At 40.9% G+C, this 21,930-nt stretch overlaps 1 protein-coding gene across 1 annotated transcript in view; it reads left to right on the top strand.

Moving 5' to 3' along the window:
* The first annotated feature begins 1,144 nt into the window (after window positions 1-1,144).
* LOC104073748 (nuclear receptor coactivator 7-like) overlaps window positions 1,145-21,930 on the top strand; it is a 49,969-nt gene continuing 29,183 nt past the window's right edge. Inside the window, 1 exon segment of the mRNA XM_009573633.1 lies at window positions 1,145-1,391. The gene's annotated coding sequence lies outside the window, so the exon portion shown is untranslated.

The raw sequence follows: 21,930 nt of genomic DNA, 5'->3' as shown, positions 1-21,930 counted from the left end.
TTCCCTTACGTAAACTACTGCTGAGAGTTCATGTAACCTTTTCCCATTTGTGGTGACTCATTGATTGTCTGTATTTTCTATGCATAATTCTTCCTGTGCACGTAACAAAGTTTTTAGCATCAACAAGATTAATATACTACTCCCTCCGTTAGGTACCTTGTAACTAAGAAGTTAATGTACTAGAGAGAAGGATCATTAGATAGGTTAGTTTTTTGTTTTGTGTGGTATGTGTCAGTGATTCTTAACTGAGGATTATTTTAGTGATGCTGACCCTCAGCCCATAAAGTCAGCCTTTGCTCTCGCTAAGCAAAGTCCATGCTAAAGATGGTGATTTAGCAGAAAATTCCGTGTTAGGATTCCTGAAGCATCTTTCTCACTTGAGCTGTGCTTTAAGGAGTCTTCTAAAAAGAAAATACCCTTGTTGCTATAGTGATAAGTTGGAAGATTTATAGCCAGCTCATTAAGATTTCTCTCAGAAGAGCTATAGCAGCTGGAAAATGTTCCCACACAAGCAGTTTGCGGCCACATCGGTCGCGTTGCAGAAGGAGCTGCTGGGTGATGCTTGGAGTACCAGGTGGTGTGGGTTGTGTAAGAACAGATGTGGAATAGCATGGGTGGCCGCTGAGAGATAACCTTGGACAAAATGGAAATAAATAGCAGGTTTATATCAAAACAAATAGCTTTATAAAGCAGGAGCCGTTGACTGTGAAGTTATGTTAGCTGTTGCATTATAATACATTATGATCTGAGGTTTTGTTTTATCCTAAGCTTCATCTTGAAAATGTGATTCAGTATCTTGTTTCTACGTTTAGATGTATGGTGGTTTAGAAACAAAACAACTTTTCAATGTTTTTTATTTCTTTTTCCCCATTCCTCCTCCCCATAAACAGCAAAAACTTTATTACCTTTTTTGTTATTCTTGAAAAGATACTTTTGAGATGATGATATGATGATTGAAGAGTATTCTGTAGGATAATCTTAGTTACCAAGTTACTGATGTGAAGTGTGCAGTTTTTATTAAGCTGTAAGGAATTCTGATACTAAAATAATTTTTAAAAAATCAAGTTAGCAAGTGAGTTAACTTGTCTATAGAGGTTGGCTACATCTTAATATTGTGGGTTTTTTCTTTATGCATAGTTTGAAAAAGAAAAGGCAAGCCAAACAAAACACTGAGACTGTCTCTGCCAATTCCCCTGAATCTCCTGTTTCCAAAACACCTTCTGAGAAAGATGATGAAAGTAAAGTTATTTTGGAGCAAATCAGTTCCTCTGAAGACAACTGTAAATTTGCTGGGGAAAAGGAAACTATTCCAGACAAAGAAAAGAAGAAGAAAAAATACAATCAACTGAAAGACATCAGACGCACAGAGCTTAAAAGATACTATAGTACTGGTGAGTTATGTTAATGCTATAGTGTTTTGAAATATGTTTGTTTTGATAGCTTGTTAATGTACTTTTCTCATATTCTATAGGCCTCCCTTAAAAGGATAATTGACTTTGGATATCCTTCCTATAAAAACAAACAAAATTATGTAGTTCTGCATATCATCTGCTTCTAACTTTAACCTTGCAGTTCTTAAAACATACATATTTCTTGTTTCTCAGTTCTAAAACTCAGTGTTTTTATAGGCAACAGTTAAGTTTATTATTGCTTTTTTCTTTTTTTTTTTTTTTTTTTTTAGATTTGTCTTCAGTGTTTTATGGTATTGGAGTTCAGTTTTTTTGGTGGGGTTATTTGTTTCATAAATTGATGTATACTGTTCCGTTTTAATTCATATTCATTTTGTCTGCTGAAGTATGAACAAGTAAGTAAATTAACTACATATTTTTAAACAAGATGTCAAAGGGCTTGGGTGCTGGAAAGCTTGTTTCCCCACCACCACCTCCCAACTGTATCAGTACCTCAGTTAATCATAAATATCTTTTTTAGATTTATTCTTGCAAGTAATCCAGAAAAAAATCAGTTTGTGCATAAATATATGTGAGATGAGTCATATACACATCTGTTTGCAGTTCTGGATTGTAATTTGTTAGATACTCTAAAGTAATTTTAGATATGATTTATGAAATACTTCTCCTTCCAAATTTTCTCTTGGTATTTTGTAGGAATGATCTTTTAGATGAAGAGAACTCTGGTTCCATCTTGGAAGGAATCCTTTTTTAAAGAGAAAGCAGGCAACAGAAAATTGTAGTTATCCTAGAGGCAGACTTCTTTCCTGCTCACACAGGGTGCATGAATGGCTGGCCTCCTAAGAAGGAGTCCTCATTAGGAGAAGGAAATGAATCTGCAGTAAAAGTATTGTTAAGCGTTGACTGGCGCATGCGGACTAGTCCACACCTGAAGATTGTCTTTTATAAGGCAAGATGGGCCTTACCAAAAAAGAAGATAAATCTTGGAGTAATGTTTCCTGGGAAGCTCAAGAGTTTACAGTGATTTATTGATCAGTCCATAATTTTTGACAGGTTTAAATCTGATGAGATCAATAATCTGGGAGCCAAAAGAAAACTGGCTTCTCTTTGTCTGAAGTTCTGACCACAGTGTTCTTGAAATAAAATCTGTGGAAGGAAAACTGGAGAATTATTAATGAATGAACCTGTGAACTCTTTCTGTTTTGTTAGTATGCTAATTTTAAAACACCAAACACACCAAAATATAAACTCCTGTTGCACTCCTAGTAAAGTGCTTCTGCTAAAAGCAGCGATTTATTGTTGGTTTGTACCTAAAGGAATTCGGGGATTTTTTTTTTGAGATAGCTGAATTTTGTTTCTCTAATGTTTCAGTAATTTTGTGAAAAATGCTGCAACAGTTGGCCCTTGCGGTGAAGAGATGGGGAAGAAGGGGGGTGATGGCATCCCTCTCTCTCACTGAAGAGTGCTGCAGGGCTGGTGGGGAGAACATAAAGCTCTCCACGTCGTCTTTGGCTTGTCATCCAACAGTCAATACAAACTCAGGTTTTACTACTATTTGTTTCATGAGCGTTTCCATGTTTCGTGTGGATTGGCATCGTTGTGTGGGTGACTTGAAATGCTACTGGCCGTCATGCGAGTGTGCATGGATTCTGCATAAATACAGAATTTCTGTTGAGAAATACAAGAATCTAATGCTATTGTTGAGCTGAGCACAGACCCAACTGACAAAATCTATAGAGAGAGAAACTCCTTTGTTATTTAAACACCTGCTTTCGGTTGTTCCTAAATAAAGACTTTTACTCAACTGGAGCATCAAAATTGTGGAAGTGAAAGTTTGAAGACAGATGGAAAATAGTTCATTGAGAAACAAGTGCAATAGCTCCACGTTCCCTATGCAACTCTCAAAATGAAGTAATTTCAGTGGAATCGTTAGTTGCCATAGTATTAGTCTGCATGTCTTAACACCTGCCTTCATCCACTGTAGCTATACCTGGCTGTGGTTACTTGCTTAGCCGTTTGTTACTGCCGCTTTCCTGAAAGCTGCTGCCTTCACTAACATCCTGAGCAGTTTCTGAGAGCTCTCCCTACACCCCTAGCAGCCTGTACGAACTGGACTTGTTTAAATAGTTAGCCTTCACCTGCACACGGCAGAGGACAAAACCATCCATCTCGCTGAGCTGAGTTCTGCCAGAAGGTGTGCAATCAGCAGTTCCCTGCTGGAAGATGTGTTAGCTGCAGTGGTGGGAAGGTACTGCTAAATCTGTAAAGACTTTATTTTTTAATTGTTGATATGCTTTCATATGAAACTGGCTGAGAGGGATTATCCATGCATATACATCTGTCTGCATTATTTAACATTATGGATGAATATACCCCAATTATTTTTTTTTTTCTTCCACATGACTTTTTTTTTTCCCCTCTGAGTTGTCCCTTTATTGATGTTTCTGAGGTGCTCTGACTAAAATAGTCTCTCTCTCTTACTTATGGTTAACCATTTTTCTGAGTGTGTTTGCACAAGGGCTTGGGGGTTTCGTTTGGTGGTTGTTTTTTTCCAATTACCCAGCTTCGACTTAATGTCTAGAACTTTAAGAAAATCTGATACAAGAATTATTCTTTTTCTAAATGCTTTCTGCACTTTGCCAAAATGCTTAGTTTTCCTAGTCAAAAGAAAAATGCATTAGATATAGCAACATTCTTGCAGATTCTCATCTGTGTGTTGATATGATGATGCATACATACTTTATTTTGTGGCTTAATGGAGGTCCTGTCATAAGCTGCTTTGAGCCTAGAAGGGTCATGTCTGTCAAACGGAATAAAGACCGCTGCCCTCTGAATAATCTCCCTTTCATATTTCAGAGGACTATAAATCCTTCTTTATTTATTGTTCTAAGAGAAACGGGGAAGGAACATCACATCTCACTGTAATTTGTTCCTTTCACACCACGTCCCTTCATTGGAAGTTTGTGAATGTGTTTTCCTTATGAATTTGTTAATGCTGACAGTGACATCCTTACTCTTTCACTTGGAATGTCGTGCTTTTTAGTGGATTTATGCAAGGGCTGATACTCTGTCAGAAGGATTTTGTTGACTCAGTAAATCCCTCTGGTGGAAAGACTGTCACACAGTTTCTGAAGGCGGCGGAGAACTGGAGGTGGTGGTGCTCCCTGCCACACTTTGTAGAAAGACTTTTCTTACTCTTTGAAGAAGATGGAAGTGCAGCGATGGAGCGAGGCGTTCCTCGCCTGGTATCCAAGTGCCATGTTGTGTTAATGCCTGCAGCCGGTGGGTGGCATCGCCGCACCGAGGAGGACTCAGGCATCCTCTAGAAAGGGTTCTTCCAGCATCCGTCTCCCCAGCCAGGATTGTTCCATACAGCATATCTGCTAGCGCTGTGGTGGCACAAATAACTTAATGGTATGAGGTATTGATCGTTTCTCTTGAGGCACTGCTAAATGGCTGAACAGATCCCACTGCCAGAAAGTTTCTCCTGTGTAACCTCGTATTTTCCTTTTCTCTTAGCACTTGTGGTGTTCTTCAGTGGCTCTGTAGTTCTGGAATAGATTTGTACCATTCAATCTCCAAATCTCTAAGACAAGGGCAGATATAGCCCTTGTTTTCTTGTCTTAAATGACAGAGGCTCCAATACTGTTTGATTTTTCTTTCCTGAGGACCAATGGAAATAACAGTCCTTTCTCCTTATTTTTGCCTCATCTCTTGGCTTATGTGGCAATTGGCTTCTTAACTTTGTCTTCTTACGCTTTCTGCTATTGTTGCTGCAGTAATCTTCTTTCAGACTCCCAAGGATGTGTCTGGCACAGTGCAATGGTTGCATAGGCACCCTGGCTGCTATACCCAGTGCCCAGGATGCTCTCCCCTTCTTCTTGGGATAACCTAGTTGACCTACTTCTGCAGCTTGGCTACTTAGTTCAGACACACTTTCTGTGGGAAGCCTGTTTTTGTTGGAAGATGTTGACTTGCTAAGCTTCGATTTTTTTTTTTTTTTTCTTTTTTTTCTTTTTTTTTCCCTCATTGTTTTGCTGCCCCCCCCAATGTCACAGGCTCTAAAACACTTTCACAAACATGAGGCAAGTTGCAGGAACCCAGCACTGGAACTGTAACAGCCTGGAAGCACCAGTTTATTGGCTCTAGGGCAGGATGCACATCTCTGGTGGACTTGTTAGGTGGACTCCTGTGAGACCAGGAAACCAGGATTCCTGTCAGCAATTGCTAAGCTGGATGAAGGTGATTGATTGTGTTTTGCCACTGAAGACACCGAAACAGGAAAAAAGGTGACCTTCTGAAAGCAGGCAGTGTAACAGTGGTGCAAATTAGGGCTGAGTGCAGTCCTCTGAATTTTGTCCCTATATTTATTCCAGCATGATATAATGCATCTTTCTACCAGATGTGCAGAATATTCCCAGATTGCACTGATTTTGCTTGAAATCATAAGCAGTCAGCATATGTGAAGAATTAGTCTCCATTAAAAAATGCATCATAAAGAAAAGTTTGGTTTAGATGACTTGTCCTACATCACACAGTTACTTTTATCAGCAAAATAAGATCCAGTTAACTAGTTTATCATTCTGCTCTCTAATCATAAAGCCATCCTTTCTTATTCACTATACGGCGTTCAATTTATGCAGCAAGTGAGTGGAAGGTGAGACTAACAAATCCTCCCCTTACTGTAGCTCTGATTTCTGTCCAAAACAAGCGGGAGTCCTAAACACTGTGATGAGTCCCGAGAGGGGAAAAATGATATGTGCCCATTTAATGAGACAGTATATTATATGTTGAATAGGAGGTGCCAGAGTATCTCCCCAGAGTCCAGAGGCAGAAAACGGATGCCTTTTTGACTTGACCTGCCTGCCATCACTCAGGCAGGGGACAATACTAGAGCAGTATGGCATGTGTGCAGTTACCAAGCCTCTGAATGTTCTGGGTAGCTGGCCAAGAACAAATGTTAGTAAACAGAAAAGAAAGGGCATAGCAATTTTCATCACCCATAATGTGGTGAGATTTGCCCTGACTGGCACAGAATTGGCAGAGGCAGCTCCCATGATACCAGCAGTACTTACTCTGTTTCAAAGTTGAAAGTTGCTTGTAATGCAGTGAAAATTTATAGAGGATTTAAATTTAATAAAAAGGTGGGGCACTTACTGAACCCACTTTGCATAATGGTTTTTAACAGTTAGGTCATTTGCTAAATAGGCTTAATCTGAAGTGGACTTTTCAGTATATATGGAGTTGAAAATTGAAACTTCCTTCTGCTAATGTTTTGTCCTGGTTTTGTCTTTTCTACTACCCGGTACTGTTATTCAACAGTAGGATGCAGTTAAGGACCTAATTAAGGTGCTCATCGTAAAAAGGTAGAGTACATTTAAAAAAATAAGAAAATCCATATAAGTTCTTGCTGGTAATTAGCTAACTGTAATCGGGCCTAATCTCAGGGCTTGATTTGGTCAGCCCTATTCATGTAGCAAACTACTTTGTATTCTAAGTAATCCAAGTGTTTTACAAACTGGACTACTCAGTGTTGTGTTAAGTTGCTTAATACAACAGTAAGAGGAACAGGATCTGAATTTTCCCAAGTTCTGAGACCTTGCTTTAGCCTTTGTATTTCAGAATGGCTTCAGACAGCAAAAAAGAGAGTAGATGTAAGGAGGGGTGAAAAGGGAAATAATTTTTTTCTTCCAAAATCAAGATCTCGAATTAAATTAAAGCAGCATAGGAAGAAGTTTATTTGGTTGTAACTGCCTGTGTAGAATACAAGGGGTTTGGAATAACTTATGTATCAGTGTGAACTGGATGTAGTTGGCAGTGGCTGGTTGGGAAGCTTCAGGCAGTTGGTATATTAGCATCGGTTGCTAAAACCATGTGGAAAGAATGAGGTGGACGAATGACTGAAAGGCAGCTGGTTTCAGATCACTTGGTTTGGAGTAAGAACAAATGATCTCAAATCCCAGGGGATTGTGTTAAGGCCACCAGGTTACATTCAAGCTGGGTTGTTAATTGGTGTTTACTGGAAACTTCTGGACGCAGAAGGGATGCCTTGTCCGCAGGCAGGAGAATTTGATCTGAGTAGTAAGTACCAGAAATAATGCTGTTAGCACTTAACTTATGAAAATTTGGATGGACACATCTTAACACTGCTTGAGCTCCCCATGTGTGGAATCCTCTTCTAATTCTCATCTTGATGGATAAGCTCCTGTTTGTTGTAGAACTAAGCAGAAGACATAAATAAGCGAAACTTGGTGTTTTATATGTAATCCTTAGGTATTGCCTATCAACGCATGACAAGTTGCCTCAAAACCTATAGTTAAGACAGAAGACTGAGCTGTTTTTAAGTCTATTGTTAGATGGAAGTGAAGCTATATGGATATATAAAACCAAATTGTAAACTTGGCCATGGATAGTAAACTAATGTACATTTCAAGTGGGAAGCGAGGGAATTTAAATGGGAAAGTAAAGGACAGAACATGAAAACTGTGTCCAGTAACATAAAAATAAAGAGATTTCTTAACTGTGTTAAGAACAAAAGAGAAACTAGCAATAATTTTAGCTCATTATGTGATGCTAGCGGTTGAATTTTCAGTAATTTTCTGGTGTGCATCTGGACAGCAGGGAGGAGGAAAGGACGTAGAAGGAGAATTGACATATTTGTATCCTTTGGTGTGATTCTCTCCACTCAAACAGTTAGAAATTAAGGTAAACATTAGCTTAATAGATGTAATCTCTTTTTTTAATTGGCAGAGTTGCTTTTCATGTGGGAGTCCTAGAAGTTTATTGGTGAACCTTCTTGATCACTGATGTGGCTTTTCTTCAGTAAGCCTTTAAAAAGCCTTAATACGAGATTTTTATATTCCTTCCTTTAATTTTCAAATAGTCAACCAAGGCCAATTGCATTTGTAAGAAATATGTTGCTGATGTTACGTACTAGCGTTTTGTGAGGCCCTTGAGTTTATATTCTAGAACATCATGGGTTTTAAATTTGGACAGTATCTCCCTCCAGTAGGATGATTGAAGAAGTGTGTTTAGCTCTGAAGGGATCAGTTGCTTGCTGTGTGTGATTTAACACTTTTATGGGGGGGAGGGGGGAGTACCCATCACATTTGCACAAAGTTATAAGAATTGTAAGCAAGTTACCAATGCTGAGTTATGTGAATTGATTGGTAATTTGAGCACAGGCAAATTACATGTTTTAAATGTAGGTGTAGAACAAAGATTTCCAGGATAAGGGGCCTGTTAACTCTGAAAAATTACTTGGGGTAGTTGATGTGCGTATTTACCTGAGCATAAACTTGCAGAACATTACTTTGGGGAAAAAAACCAGTACAGGTATTTGGAAGTGTTATGCAAGAGAATAATGGGAATTACAGTGTGACTGCTGCTGTACCGCTATGTCCCAGCCTGGTGTCTGGGATTCTAGGGCAAAGAAGTGCTAGAGGGGCCATAGGAATGGCCACACTGTTTCAGACCGGGGCCCGTTCAGTGCAGCATTTGTTCTCCCACAAAGGCCACACCTGGATGTCTGGGGAAGATTAAGAACACAGTGAATTTTGTAAAATTATCCGCACTAATGTTCTCCTGTCCTCTGATGATTTTCAACTGTTGGGGATCTTCTGAGCTGCTTGTAGTTTGTGCATATGCTTACCTTGTCTCTCCCTGGGCCTATGCAGGTTTCTACGATATCTTCTGGTAAAGAGTGCACAGGTTTGCTACCATTTGCATGAAGAGCAGTCTTGCTCCTGCTGGCTTTCTGTGGTGGCCACTGGTTCTTGTAGAAGAAACTGAGCACTCAATCCCTACTCACCATCTCCAAGACTCCTATGGTTTGTTGTTTTGTGGTTTTGTTTTGGGTTTTTGTTTTGATTTTGGTGGTTTTTTTTTTTGTAATCTTCTCTCTATAAAATACCCCTCTTCCATAATTTTTCATTTCCAGGCTGAAGAACTTTGGCATTCCTTACGTGTAAGCTGTTTCATGGCTTTGCTTGTCCTTGTTATCCTTCTCTGAACCTACAGGACCCAGGATGCTGAGACAGGGGATGTTTTTGCTCTTAACTCAGATTCTCTGTCTTGATTTACTGTGAGCTCTGTTTAGGACAGCTCAAGGAGGAAGCAAATGTTTGGGGACAAGAGGGAGTTGTGAGAGACTCCTTCAGTTATAATTGTTCTTGAGGGGAAAAAAACCCAGAGCCTTATCCTAAATTACTTGTGTAAGTAATTGAAATACCATAGCGAAGAGTTTTGGCAGGCTGAGCAGGCTGGGAGGTGGAGAGAAACAATGGAGATTAGAAATCAGGGATACCTTTTTAACAGTAGCAGTAATTGTTGAGGGGAGAAAATTGAAAAGGGTTGCAGTGGAATTTCTGTCACTGGGGAAAAAAACCCAGGATTTGATATTTTCTAAAAGTTACATTCTACTATAACATTACTCAAAGTAAGATTTAGGATAGTGACATCTTGTGATCTATTCCACAAAGGTCAGACTAGGGAATGACATGACTAGTGTTTGATCAGCTAAAACTGATCTCACCGCTGAAAGAACGAGATGCGTTTCCAAGGGCTGTCTGTTTTCCCAGGGCCTGAATTTTCAGAAAGAGTGAGCACTTACATTCTTAATTATATTTAAATGCAGATGCACTTAACATCTCAAAAGCGATCCCCAGAGGAAGGGAGGAAGGCTGTGGAGCAGTTGGTCACATAGCACACAGCGAGGCTGTGGCAGGTGATTGTGTGCAGGAGGGGAAAGGGAAGCATGCCGGGAGAACTAATGAAGAGAGTTGTATTTCTGCTGGGGATAATGAAGGGAAATACGTCTGCGTGGTTAGTGAGTCCTTCACTTCCAGGATCCACTGGCTCATCATGTTTGGGGTAGTCTGAACTTCCCCAGGTCGCGCCAAGCTGCCTTGTTGGGTCTCATGCTTGCTGAGCGCGGGTGACCTGTGAAGTTATTCTGAGTGCCTGCAGAGGATGTGCAGCTCGTTGGAGGTGATTTTGGTAGCGTATCTTGTCCTGGAGGAAAGGGCTGGACTCTCTTACAGGTTTTTCTCTTCAACGTTTCCTGGGAGGGCTGTCGACCAGTCAGACGGAATCCTTTGCCTCTTCCCCCACCCAGGTTTCCAGGACCCACGCCCGAGTGCCTGCAGAGCAGTCCTCTGCAGCACCCAGGTGTATCGGTGCCGTAGTCTCTCTCCTCTGCCCAGTGACTCCCTGTAGCTCTCTGGGGATCTCTGCCCACAGGGAAGAAGCAGAATATTCTCTTTGTAGTTTCAGACATGAGGTTTACCTTTGTGAGATTTTTATCTTTTTAAGGCAGGAATATTCAAAAGCCACGTACATAAGGAGCACGAGAGAGTGCATTTGAAATACTGCAAATCTTTTAGTCTCCAGGCAGAGGCGTGAGGGAGTCATTCTCAGGGATTCTGCATAACTCAAGCCTGGTATCCTCAAGGCAGGCTTTTAATTTCTCTTCTTCAACAACTTCCCATATTGTGCTTGAAATACACTGTTGGAAGTTAACCTAAATGCTCTAAAAAGTAGAACTCCTTTCACCTGCATTTAAATAATAATACAAAGTTAAGCCAGATCTTCTTTTTTTTATTTTGTAACACACTAGCTCCCAGCTTTCCACAGTGACATCTTCTGATGTCTCGTCAGTCTGTCGTGATGTCTGTGATGCGACTCGTCAGGTCGCACTTGGGATCAGTATCGTGTATAAACCGAGTTGCTCTTTTCTATGGCTCCTGAGGATCCATGAAGTGCTGGCAGTCAGTAACACATCAGATGCTGATGTCATCTCTATACACGAAGATAGGGCATGTGTCCCATATCTTCAGAGTCTTTGTGATTTTCTTCCGTATTTTAGACCTGTGACCTTGTAATCATCAACCAATAGCACGTGTTTTGAAGCGACATTGTCCTGGTCAACTTACATGGCATAGCCTTCCCAGGCAAGCTGCTGTGTGTTCAAGAAGCAAAATGAATGAAGAAAAACAGTATGTGTAGTGTTAAGTTCTCTAAAATTCACAGGTCTTCTTTTGTGATGCCTAAGTACACGTTCCCTCAGCCCTGCTCTGTTGACAGGCTGATTTTCCTCACTCTGTATTGTATTTGTAGTGGATAGTCAGAAATTTTATGGTGGTAGTGTTGTGATAGATGCATTTAGTTACTGATACTTACCTGAATGGGGTTCACAAGTAATGCTGTCTGTCAGACCACAGAAAGACCAGTGGGCGGCTTTTCTTCCACACATCTGCAAAATGCTCCTGAGCCTATCTACACCCAAAGTGACTAAAAATTCACTGAACCTTCTTTTTCTGCATCCCCTCATCTCTTGAAATAATCACTGACCCTTTTTAGCTCCACCTTTGTGTAAGAAACCTGGAACTAGCTCTGATTGTCACCATACCCCTCCCAGGGTACGCTTTCATAAACAGTTTAAGCCAATCTAAGGTGTCCACTTTGCTGCTAAAAGAGGATGTACTGCCCGTCCTCCTCCTGAGCCCAGCTGGGTGGTCCCAGTCCTGGCCTTCAGCCATCACCAGCCCTGCGGGTCAGGAGCTGCTTTCCCTAACCTGGCATCTAGCGACCTTGGCCAGTGCAGGGCTGGTGGCAGGAACATGTGGAGGAAGAAGGTCGGTGGAATCACCCCTTTCAGCAACAGCTTCATCGTAGGTTGGTTAAAGCTGCTTGTGGAGCTGTGCCCAAATCCAGTACTGCTCCAGAGGGACTGATGTTGGGTCTGTTTTCAGGGGGAGCTCTACAGTCATGTGCATTAAGCCTTTGTCACTGTCAAGGTAAATTCATTGAAGAAATTAAAGTTAGATTGCTTAGTATGAAAAGTGTATCTGGGTTTTTTTCTAAAAAAAACCCCCAAAAAACCCCAAAACCAACCAACCAACCAAACAAAAAAACAATGAAACAATGTGCAGTTTAAATTATAAGTTGGGGATTTTTAGTGTTTCCTAATGGAAGTCTTAGCTTTTTCTCATTCCCACCATTTTGTTTCTTAAGTTAACCCAAATGAACTCCATCCAGCAGAGGCCTGAGAAAGGCAGCGTGAAAGCTTTCCTTCCTGTACGTGGATTTTCTTCGTAAACTGAAAACAGGATGTAGAATTTGCATAAGAGTTGGATTCGTGACCACATAGTTAGATACCAAGTGTCTGAACAGCTCTACTGGGCAAGTGACAGAAAATAAGAACGACTTTCTGTATCTGATCTAAGGATGTGTACCTGAATGCTGTGTAATTGCTTCCCTGATAGCTGTAGACCTCATGGATAAGGATGGACCTTAATCTGCCCTTAGGTAGTAGACACCCATTGCTTGCAGGCTGTCTTTTGTGTGGCTGATAAATGTGGTTCATAAGCTTTTGCACTGAAGGAGGATAAAGCACTTAGCTGAAGATGCGGTATTTGGCTGCTCACTACGGTTAATCTAAGGTGGTGTTGATGTGAAGTAGGACTTCGGTCTCTCTTGTGGGTAGCTCAGGTGAACAACCTGCTCCCAAGTCCATCTTATATAGGCTGTTGGAGGTTGGTGAAATAGCAGTGGGAAGAGACAGTTACTAGTGGTAAATGAAAAGTAGGTCAGGAAGAGTCCGCAGTTTTGATGACGCCACAAAGTAGTTACCCAGAGCATGTGGGAACAAGCTCCTGACACGGAAATGACAATCACTTCCTGTTGTTACAGGCATGTCAGTATTTCACTGTGACTGTCCAGGGCCAGAATAAATATATGGTTACACATATTTCCACAGTAGGTATAGTTAGTTCATGTATGCAAAATGCAGGAGAGCACTTGCAAATATTTTCCCATCTCAAATTTTCTATGGATTTCCTTTTGAATGTCACACTTAAGAGCTTTGTGTAACAAGATCTTCTTTTGTTTCACCACTGCTTTGTCTATATGCAGGAGTGTGTGGAAGGATGCCTGACTGTGGAATGGAAGGCTAAGATTATCCCCCACGCCTTTGTATCCAGACAGCATCAGTGGGAACTAAAGACAACCTTCAGAAAAGGAATTGTGATAACATGTATCAGACATAGGACTGATAATGAAGAGAGAAAACAATTAATTGTCCTTTTCTAAAGGAAAGAATAGAATTAGGACCTGGATCTACTACCCAGCTGCTTCAGCTGCGATGGGGCTGGGTTTTTTCAGACATTCCTACCCTTCCTCATTCCCAACCCTTATTCTCTCCCTGCCCTGTCCCTCCCTTCCCTCTCTCATCCTCAGTGCTGACACCAAGCTTGGTCAAATGCCACCTTGCCCTGGGAGGATTAGGCAGATTGGGATGGGGTGAGAGTCAATAGATTAGTGCAAGATGAGCAGAAACTGAAGTTAGGAAACTATTTGCTGTTTTAAAGCATAATCCAAAAAATTCAGTTCCTTACTTCTGGGGAGCTTAAAACTTGTTTTTATATGATAATATGAATAGATCCAAACTGCACGCTGTTGCATTTTGAAGTAGTGTTGCTCACATATGAATGTGATTCATGGTGAAGAAGAGCTGCTTGTATCTTGGATCTGTTCTCTGCTATAGTAACAGTCATGTAATTCCTTAGAGTAATTGTTGTATAATTCCTTATAGAGACTAAACAGGTCAAGCTCCATTTTAAAAATAATGAGGGCTTCCTTCCCTCTTACATCTGTTACTCCTTCTAACTGCTGTCTTGTCAACCATCTTATTTGTTGCTAAAACTTAACTGATTTTATGCCATCTTAATCTTTCTGGTTGTCCCTCACAATCTTTAAGTACAGTAAGCAATTTTCATATGTGTAAAATGGTTTTCTTATTAAAATTTCTGCCTTAAAGTGGCCCAGGCTAGATTTAGACTGCGTCCATATGTCTGGTGACTATAGTTTTCTTAAGCAATAGTTTCAAAGTACAGCTGAGTGCTGTGAAGAGCTTGATGTTCCACAATGTGAATTAACACCTTGCTGCTGCTGCTAAACAGGGAGGTCTTGTGCTTCCTCCCCCTGCTGTGAACTACATTTTTTTCCCCTCCCTCTGAACTGACACTACCATTCATCTGATCACAAGGTAAGATGAGTCAATTCACTAGACCAACAAAGAAAAAAATTGAGATAATTGATTGTTTTAATCAGTTGTCTCTCTGTGGCATCAGATGAGCCCAACGCAGAAAGAGGTGTGAGGAGAGAACAGCTCCCCTCCTCTTAGGAGCCATTGATTTGGCTTATGAAACCATACCCCTGTGTCTACCCTGAAGAAGAATTGGGGGTCACTGTCACTGCTAAGTAATGTGAGATTGAAGGAATCCAGAGCACAAAAATCGTACACTTCTCTGTGGTCTAACTTTATAAATCTTTTGAAACATCAGTCCTGGATATCTTTGTATAATTGTACTGCATTACACAAACACTTTTCTTCTGCCTTAAGCAAGCTACGTTTTGAAAGCAAACTACATTTTAAAAGCAAGCTACCAAACTGATATTCTAGGCCACTGCATCTTCGCTGAAGACAATTCAGTAGCTGTGTGGGTTTTGTTCCTATTGCACCTCCTAAACCCAAATCAAATGAATCTTGACGTGTGATTCTTTCATTTTCTTTCAACTCCCCCATATTTGCATATGGGGGAGTTTGATGCATCCTGTAAATGCTTTCCTCTACGTAAGCAGTATTGACTTTTCTTCTGAGCTCAAAGTGTTGTATGGTTACTTTTACAGTTATTTAACATGCTCTAAATACAATCTAATTTAAGACCTGTTTGCATTTTTTTTTTCCTTTTCTCCAAAGTATTTTCCTTTTGTGTAAAGAAAATTACTTTTCCAGGTTTTGATTTTTTTAATTCCGGTACCACTTTTATTTCTGCTTTTCAGGAGAGCACTCCCTGGGAGTCACTCATCTCCCTTTTCCCAGGATAAGTTTCACAGGAGCTGGAGGCAGAGGCTGTCCTGCCCGTCAGCATCCCCTGTTAGCAGAGGAATCTTTATGCAGTCTCTGTCAACAAGGCACGTGCATCTAGAATGACTTTCTCTACAGGCTTGCTGCGCTTTGGCATCACAGCCATCACATCACCATGACCTATTTCTTAAGTACTGGTCTCTACCCGCAGAAGTATGTCTGTTTTCTGTCTGATATAAGGTTATTGGTTGATCTGAATCTTTCCTGTGTCTTCAGGCAGCACCTAGAGCGAATGCCAGGAACCCTCCGCCTCTGCCTTTGCTGGGCATCCTCTGCACGTCCTTCCTGCTCACAACACTGCACATCCTCTCCTTTAAGCTTCCCTTCTGACCATAGCATTCAATATAAAGAGTCTTCTTGTCACCCCCCTTCAGTGCTTCTTTCTGGGTGCCGAGAGACATGCTGCTTCAGCAAAACTGAAGTTCCAGTACATTTCAACTGCTGCCATATTGCTTTCCAGATGAGATTTAGAGCTAAAGTACCAGGCTGTTGGCTGCATCTCACTGTTTCTTTACAATAATGTGTAAAATTTTCCTCTTGACCATTGGAGTGCATGAACTACCTCATTCTGAAATTGAGCGGTGGGGTTTTTTTGTTTGGTTCTTTTTTTTTTCCCTTTTTCTAAACCTCAGCGACCTTTTAAACTAGATCTTTCTCCTCTCACTTTTCAAGCAGATCCTCACAAAGGAAACTTTGAATGCAGCAGCACACGTCTTGCCATCTTAAACACGACAGCTGCTTAGCTGCCTGGAGCTTGGCACTGTTTGAGCGCTCATCCCCCCTGCGCTGTCCCTGCAGGGCTTGTGTCTCCTGCTCTGTGTCCACCTTGTTCAAGTGCCAGCAAAAAAGTGGCAGTGATGCTGCCCTGGACAATGTCTCCTTGCAAGGCTCCTGGTGGGAGGAACCCTGTTGCAGGGAGGCCCTTTGCCCTTGCTCAGCTGGAGGGCTTTCTGGGTGTGCAAGCACCTCTGCGTGTCCCATTGCCCAAAAATACCCCATTGCCCAGGTGCGGCTGCGAGGGAAGGATGGCAGTGGATCCTCTGTTGCTTTGGCTGTGGTGGGAAAGGGTCGCTTCACATTTCAGTGCAGCACATGCAGGTGGTAATAAACTGTTAAACATGTAACATGTAGCATCACTTTGTGCCTCTGCAAAGGAGCTAAAGCCACATTTTGAGGAGGAAGGAGTAAATAAAGAGGGAATTTAAGTTCCTTGAAAATATTTGCAGTTTTTCGTGTAGAAGCTGCAGTGTATGAATATTGCATGAATATCAATAGCCAAATTCTTATTTAAATGTGCCTTAAAATACCTTCTCAATTTATAGCAGAAGGAGTTACTACCTTTTTCATGTCAGTTCTTTGAACTGCTTGACACTTTTGTCGGAGCCCTGTATTTTCTGGTGATCTCTTTATTCCTTTGAAAGGCTTGCTTGGAAAATAACTAGTGGAGAATCACAATCAATTTTATTGAGAATGGAGAAAAGTTGTTCAAGGTATAGGTATTTCAGAATTGTGTGCCTGGATTTGTATTGATCAGGGAATTGCTATTCTCTAACGAAGGAGCACATGTGTGATTGTGATGAGTGACAACTGCCTTTTTGTTTCAGGTGACTTCAGCAGTAGAGGAGGTGGAAGTCAAATAATAATGTGATTCAATAGAGGAAAAATATGCAGAAGTAGAGGTGAGGGCTTGGCAGGAGGGTGTGGAAAAAGTGGGAAGCAGAACAGAAAAACAGATACCTAAGGTGGAGGGATATTGTGGGGGTTTGTTTGTTTGTTTGTTTCCTTCTCTTTTAACATGGTAGCAGTCCACTACCCAAATCTGAGCAAGGAATGTTTCTGTCTAACTTGCAGCCTTTTCCTCAGGGAGATAGGTCTGATCGGATGCCTAAAAACCTTCTTATGGATGTGCACCCCATCTGCTGCAGCTGCAGCTGGCTAAAGGAGAGAATGGGGCTGGGATAATGTCTCTTCCTAGAAGGCTGTTGCGGCCTCTGGGAAGTGCTGGGATGTCAGAGCATATGGAGGGTGTCCCAAAACAGGGATCCAGCCCCTGAGATGGTGGGGTTCACCCGCACTTGACAGGAGCTGAAAGATAGACTTTTTATTTAAAAGTAATAATTTTAATGTGAATGCTGTTCAGTTCACTTTGAGAGCCATGAGAAGAGCCAGGAAGGTGCTTGTAAGAGACACAATTAAATCATCCTATACACAACTCTGCACATAACAGCATTGCTGAAAGTTACTAAAATGTTAGTCTAGAAAGTAGAAATGGAAACAGTTATTCAGATGAACTGATTTGTCTTTCTCCTTCCTCCTCTACCAGTCCAAGCCAGACTTTCATATTCTTCAGGTCTCTGTGTCTCTCTAGAATGACTTAAGTGATATTATTGTATTCCATCTCTGTCAAGATAGTTGGTATCAGGCCTCATTCACTGATAAGGGAACTACCCCAGGAAGCCTTGTTTGCTTAATTTCTTATCAGTACTCTGATTAGGTTACTCCAAGTGATAACTGTTCTCCCCTGAATTTATTGCATTTCAGATTCTTGTAAGCTACCTTCAGGTTTTCACTCCTTGGTCCTGGTGCTTGGCTAGACCATAGTAATATAGTTTTATTTCTTCTAACAAATCTGTAATAGAGACATAGGAGTGGAATGTCCTAAAACAGCAGTGACGTACTCAGCAATGTGGAAAAATATGACTAGTATCTTACAGTTTTAAGGAAACGCTCATTATGTCATTGCACAAATTAATTTTTTTTTCGCATCTTAAAGTCTGCATTTGGTTTTCCTTCCTCCATCTCAAAAAGGATATAGTAGGAGAAGAAAAACTAACAAGAAAGACAACCTGTGTGATCAGAGAAATAGGAAGGAGTCTAAAGTATGCTAGTATTGGTCAACTTGAAAAACTGAAATAACTAAGAGATGATGTTGGAAATCTGTGACATCGTGAGTGGTATGCAGAAGGTGAATAAGGAATATTTATTTGTTCACCCTTAAAATAACATTAATTAGGATACTTAGTGAAATTAATCAAGTATAAAGTACAAGAAAGGAAGCACTACTTTACGTAGCACATCACAGTACTGTGGGGCTCTTTCGCATACGACTGGTGTGGAGGTCTTGAAGGGACTGGGCAGTTTGGTGGATGCTGCTCCTCTACTCTGGAAAATCCATGATTTCTAGAAGCCAAGGGGGCTAGTCAGGGGAAAGATTTCTCTATTTACATACCACCTAAGTGTTTGGTAAGACAGAGATTAATGAGTAAAATGGACTTTTGGTATGCCATTGCCTCTATTCTGTCAGACTACTGAGTTTGTTTACCTGGTGTGGGAAGTGGTCAGTCCTTTGGCCCTTTGCTTACTTCAGCATGCCTGCTAGCATTACCAGATGTCAGCCTAACTGATGGCTTGGGAACTGTTGGGCAGGTTTAACTGTCACTGCCAGCACCGTGAAACCTCACACTGATTTCGGCCGACAGCAGGTTAGTCTGTATTATGGGTGTTGATGGTATTACCTTGCAGTAGTACGTCATATGTCAGTGTGAGCAGCCCGGGATTCTGTTGATGCTTCTTGACCTATTCGATCTACTTATACAGCTATTTACATAGTTACAGAGGTGTAATTCTCCTATCATGTGTCAAGGTTTTTGGATGATAAACTGATTGACCTCTTAGTCATACTCATTCAATTTGCTTTCCAAATTATTCCTAGGTAACTCTTTTTTGTAAGGTTTCCCATACCATTGCAAAATGAAATATGAACAGTCTGCTAGGAAACTGAATTAGGTATAAATATATCAATAAGGGCAGAAAAATTTCTGTCCTAGGCCTATCAGTTTTCAGTAGGCCTGTATTTTCTTGCGTGTTCTCGCTTGGCATTCTTCTTCTCATTGCTCATTAATTTTACTATTTTTACATAATTCTTATTTTACACGTTTCCTGAAATCACAGAGAGGTTCAGTCCACCCACTCCAATTCTTATTTTACACGTTTCCTGAAATCAGAGAGGTTCAGTCCACCCACTCTGCCCTTTTCCTAAAAATGCAGTGTGATCAAATTTGCATTAACACCTAGTCAGTTCTCATGGTTGTACGATCCCATCATGAGTGTACGTGCAGTGCAGAAAAACTTGGGAGGCAGAACCATGACTCACTTCACCACTAAGCGAATGTCCAAGTTCAAAAAGTAGCCCGTGGCTTTTATTTTAAAGCCTGTGGAGAGGTGCAGCTTTTCCATCTAGTTCTGTCTGAAAGAAATGTGGTTACCAAGGACTCCATCGCGCCTGCATGTGCTCTGGATGCCTTTGGGACTACTAGTAGAGCTAGCTACCTTCAGATCATGCCAGAAAACATTTGGCTTCCTGACAGAGAAATGAGAGAGGATAAGGGAACTGGAGAAAGGGTGTATGTGGTGTTTTGCTTGCTTTGCCAGGCTTTCGACCCCCTTCACTGTAACCATTCATGCAGAGCATAATTTCTGACCTTGTCCTTGCTACGTGTACAGTAACTGCGGTTAGCAGAACCTGTCAGATTTAATGGATTCGTTGGAATTTTTTCCTCTGAAGGTCTGAATTTTTTAATTTACTATTTTAAAGCTTTATATGCATAATTAAAAATATAGACTAGTTAAGACTTTCCACTGTTCAAAATGATATGATGTGGTTTGTAATTGCCAAAGCCTGCCAAGTAGTTATGCTCAGTGTAAGGACAGTGTCCAGAACCCCTTGTTGGTGGGATTTAATAAAAAAAAAAAAATCCAAACAAGTAGTGTCAGATTTTGGTTTCAGAAGACAGGTAGGTTCACAGACTGTGACTGCTTCTTTTGGCCTGTAGCTAAACAGGCTATACAACATATATTCTTGCATGTGAAAGAAAAGTAAGCCGTCTAATTGTTGGGCTTATTTAGGATTTACTAACCTTTATTGGCAAAAGGACTGTATTATGTTTAGTCTAAACTCAGCTTGTCTTTTGAACTTTTTCTCTTTTACTTGTCTGTACAGTTTTGGATTTTCAACTATGTGTCAGTATCTAGCTCACTCTTCCAGATTGCACCATGGTTGTGTTAGAGACCCTACTAAACAAACAGACCCACAGTCCTGTCAGCCAAGAACTAGAGCGTATTAGATGTCTCCTTGCAATACAGTTTTTCAGGTTGTAACTTTTCACTGGATAGTATTTTTTTAATCTCCAAACTTATGCAGCCAATGCAATTAGGAGGACCTGAAAAATACAGTGTATTTTACAGGGGAAGAGAGAGGTGTGAGAGAGGAACATCCCCTCCCAGGTAGGAAGCTGTAGAGGAGGAAGTTATCTGTATTGCTAGAGTATTTTGTGGTCTTGTGCCACGGTGGCATAGTGGTTGCTGTCATGGTCAGCTCTCAGTTACCAGCCCATCTTCCAAAGACAAAGCTCTGGAACAAAGGTGTTTAGCTAATATGAAACATCATAAGCTCTGCAGAGATACTGGTTTATTGCATATTGTTATTCCTCCTATCCACACACAGACTTTAGCTTTTTCACATTCAGCAGGTATAAAATCTCTCCTTCTCTCTCTCTACATCTCTCTGGGCTACTTTATTTTTATTCCCCCCCACACCCCAAGGTCTTACTGGTGCACGTCTAGTTAGTATGAAATAATTGTTCTTAGCTGTTTCCTACTTTGTGTGCTGTTTCAGAGCTAAGCAAGAGTTGTTATATCTGAAAACTTGTCTAATTTTTCCAGCTAGACCAAATGATTTACTAGAAGATGAAGTCTACTTATGAACCTTTCTTGTCTCTCTGCAGTGATAGGTTGCAGGCAGCCTAGGTAGTTTGCCTGCATGGGTATGATACATAGTTCTAGTTATCCTGGATTAATTGAGGTGGTATCTCCTCAGTAGCGCAAAATAGTGTGAACTCACTCATTGTTAGTTGGGGGAGTTTCTTCAGGCAGGATTATGTCCATATTGGCAGTTGTACGTAAATAATGGATTAAGGAAACATCCACTCTTTGCCACTACTTTGTCATATTGGCATTGTGTTTCTGATGGTTTAATACTGTGCTCTGCTAATGCTGTCATTACTGTTTTTCCATCTTTCACCATAGACTGCTTTGACTTTGATCAGAGGAAGATGGTGTGGCAATGGTGGAAATACAAATGGTCAGAAAAAGGCAGCAAGAATGCTAATTTTAAAAGTTTTACTGTGGGTCTCCAGTCTCAGAGATTAAATGTCTGAGATCGAGTGATGCTCTGTTCCAAAATGCTATCAGGGTGTCCTGGTTTCGGCTGGGATAGAGTTAAATTTCTTCCTAGTGCTGTGTTTTGGATTTAGTATGAGGAGAATGTTGATAACACACTGATGTTTTCAGTTGTTGCTAAGTACCCTGCTAGTCAAGGACACTCAGCTTCCATGCTCTGGAAGAGGCTGGGAGGGAGCATAGCCAGGACAACTGGCCCAGCTGGCCAATGGGGTATTCCATACCATGTGACGTCATGCTCAGTATATGAATGATAGACGTGATCCAGGAAGTAGTGATCGCTACTTGGTTATTGGTCAGCGTGGATGGTGAGCAATTGCATTGTGCATCACTCATTTTGTATATTCTATCATTATT

The sequence above is a fragment of the Fulmarus glacialis genome, unplaced genomic scaffold (assembly GCF_000690835.1).
Source record: "Fulmarus glacialis isolate BGI_N327 unplaced genomic scaffold, ASM69083v1 scaffold38772, whole genome shotgun sequence".
Lineage (NCBI taxonomy): Eukaryota > Metazoa > Chordata > Aves > Procellariiformes > Procellariidae > Fulmarus > Fulmarus glacialis.
This window is presented reverse-complemented; position numbering and strand designations above follow the sequence as displayed.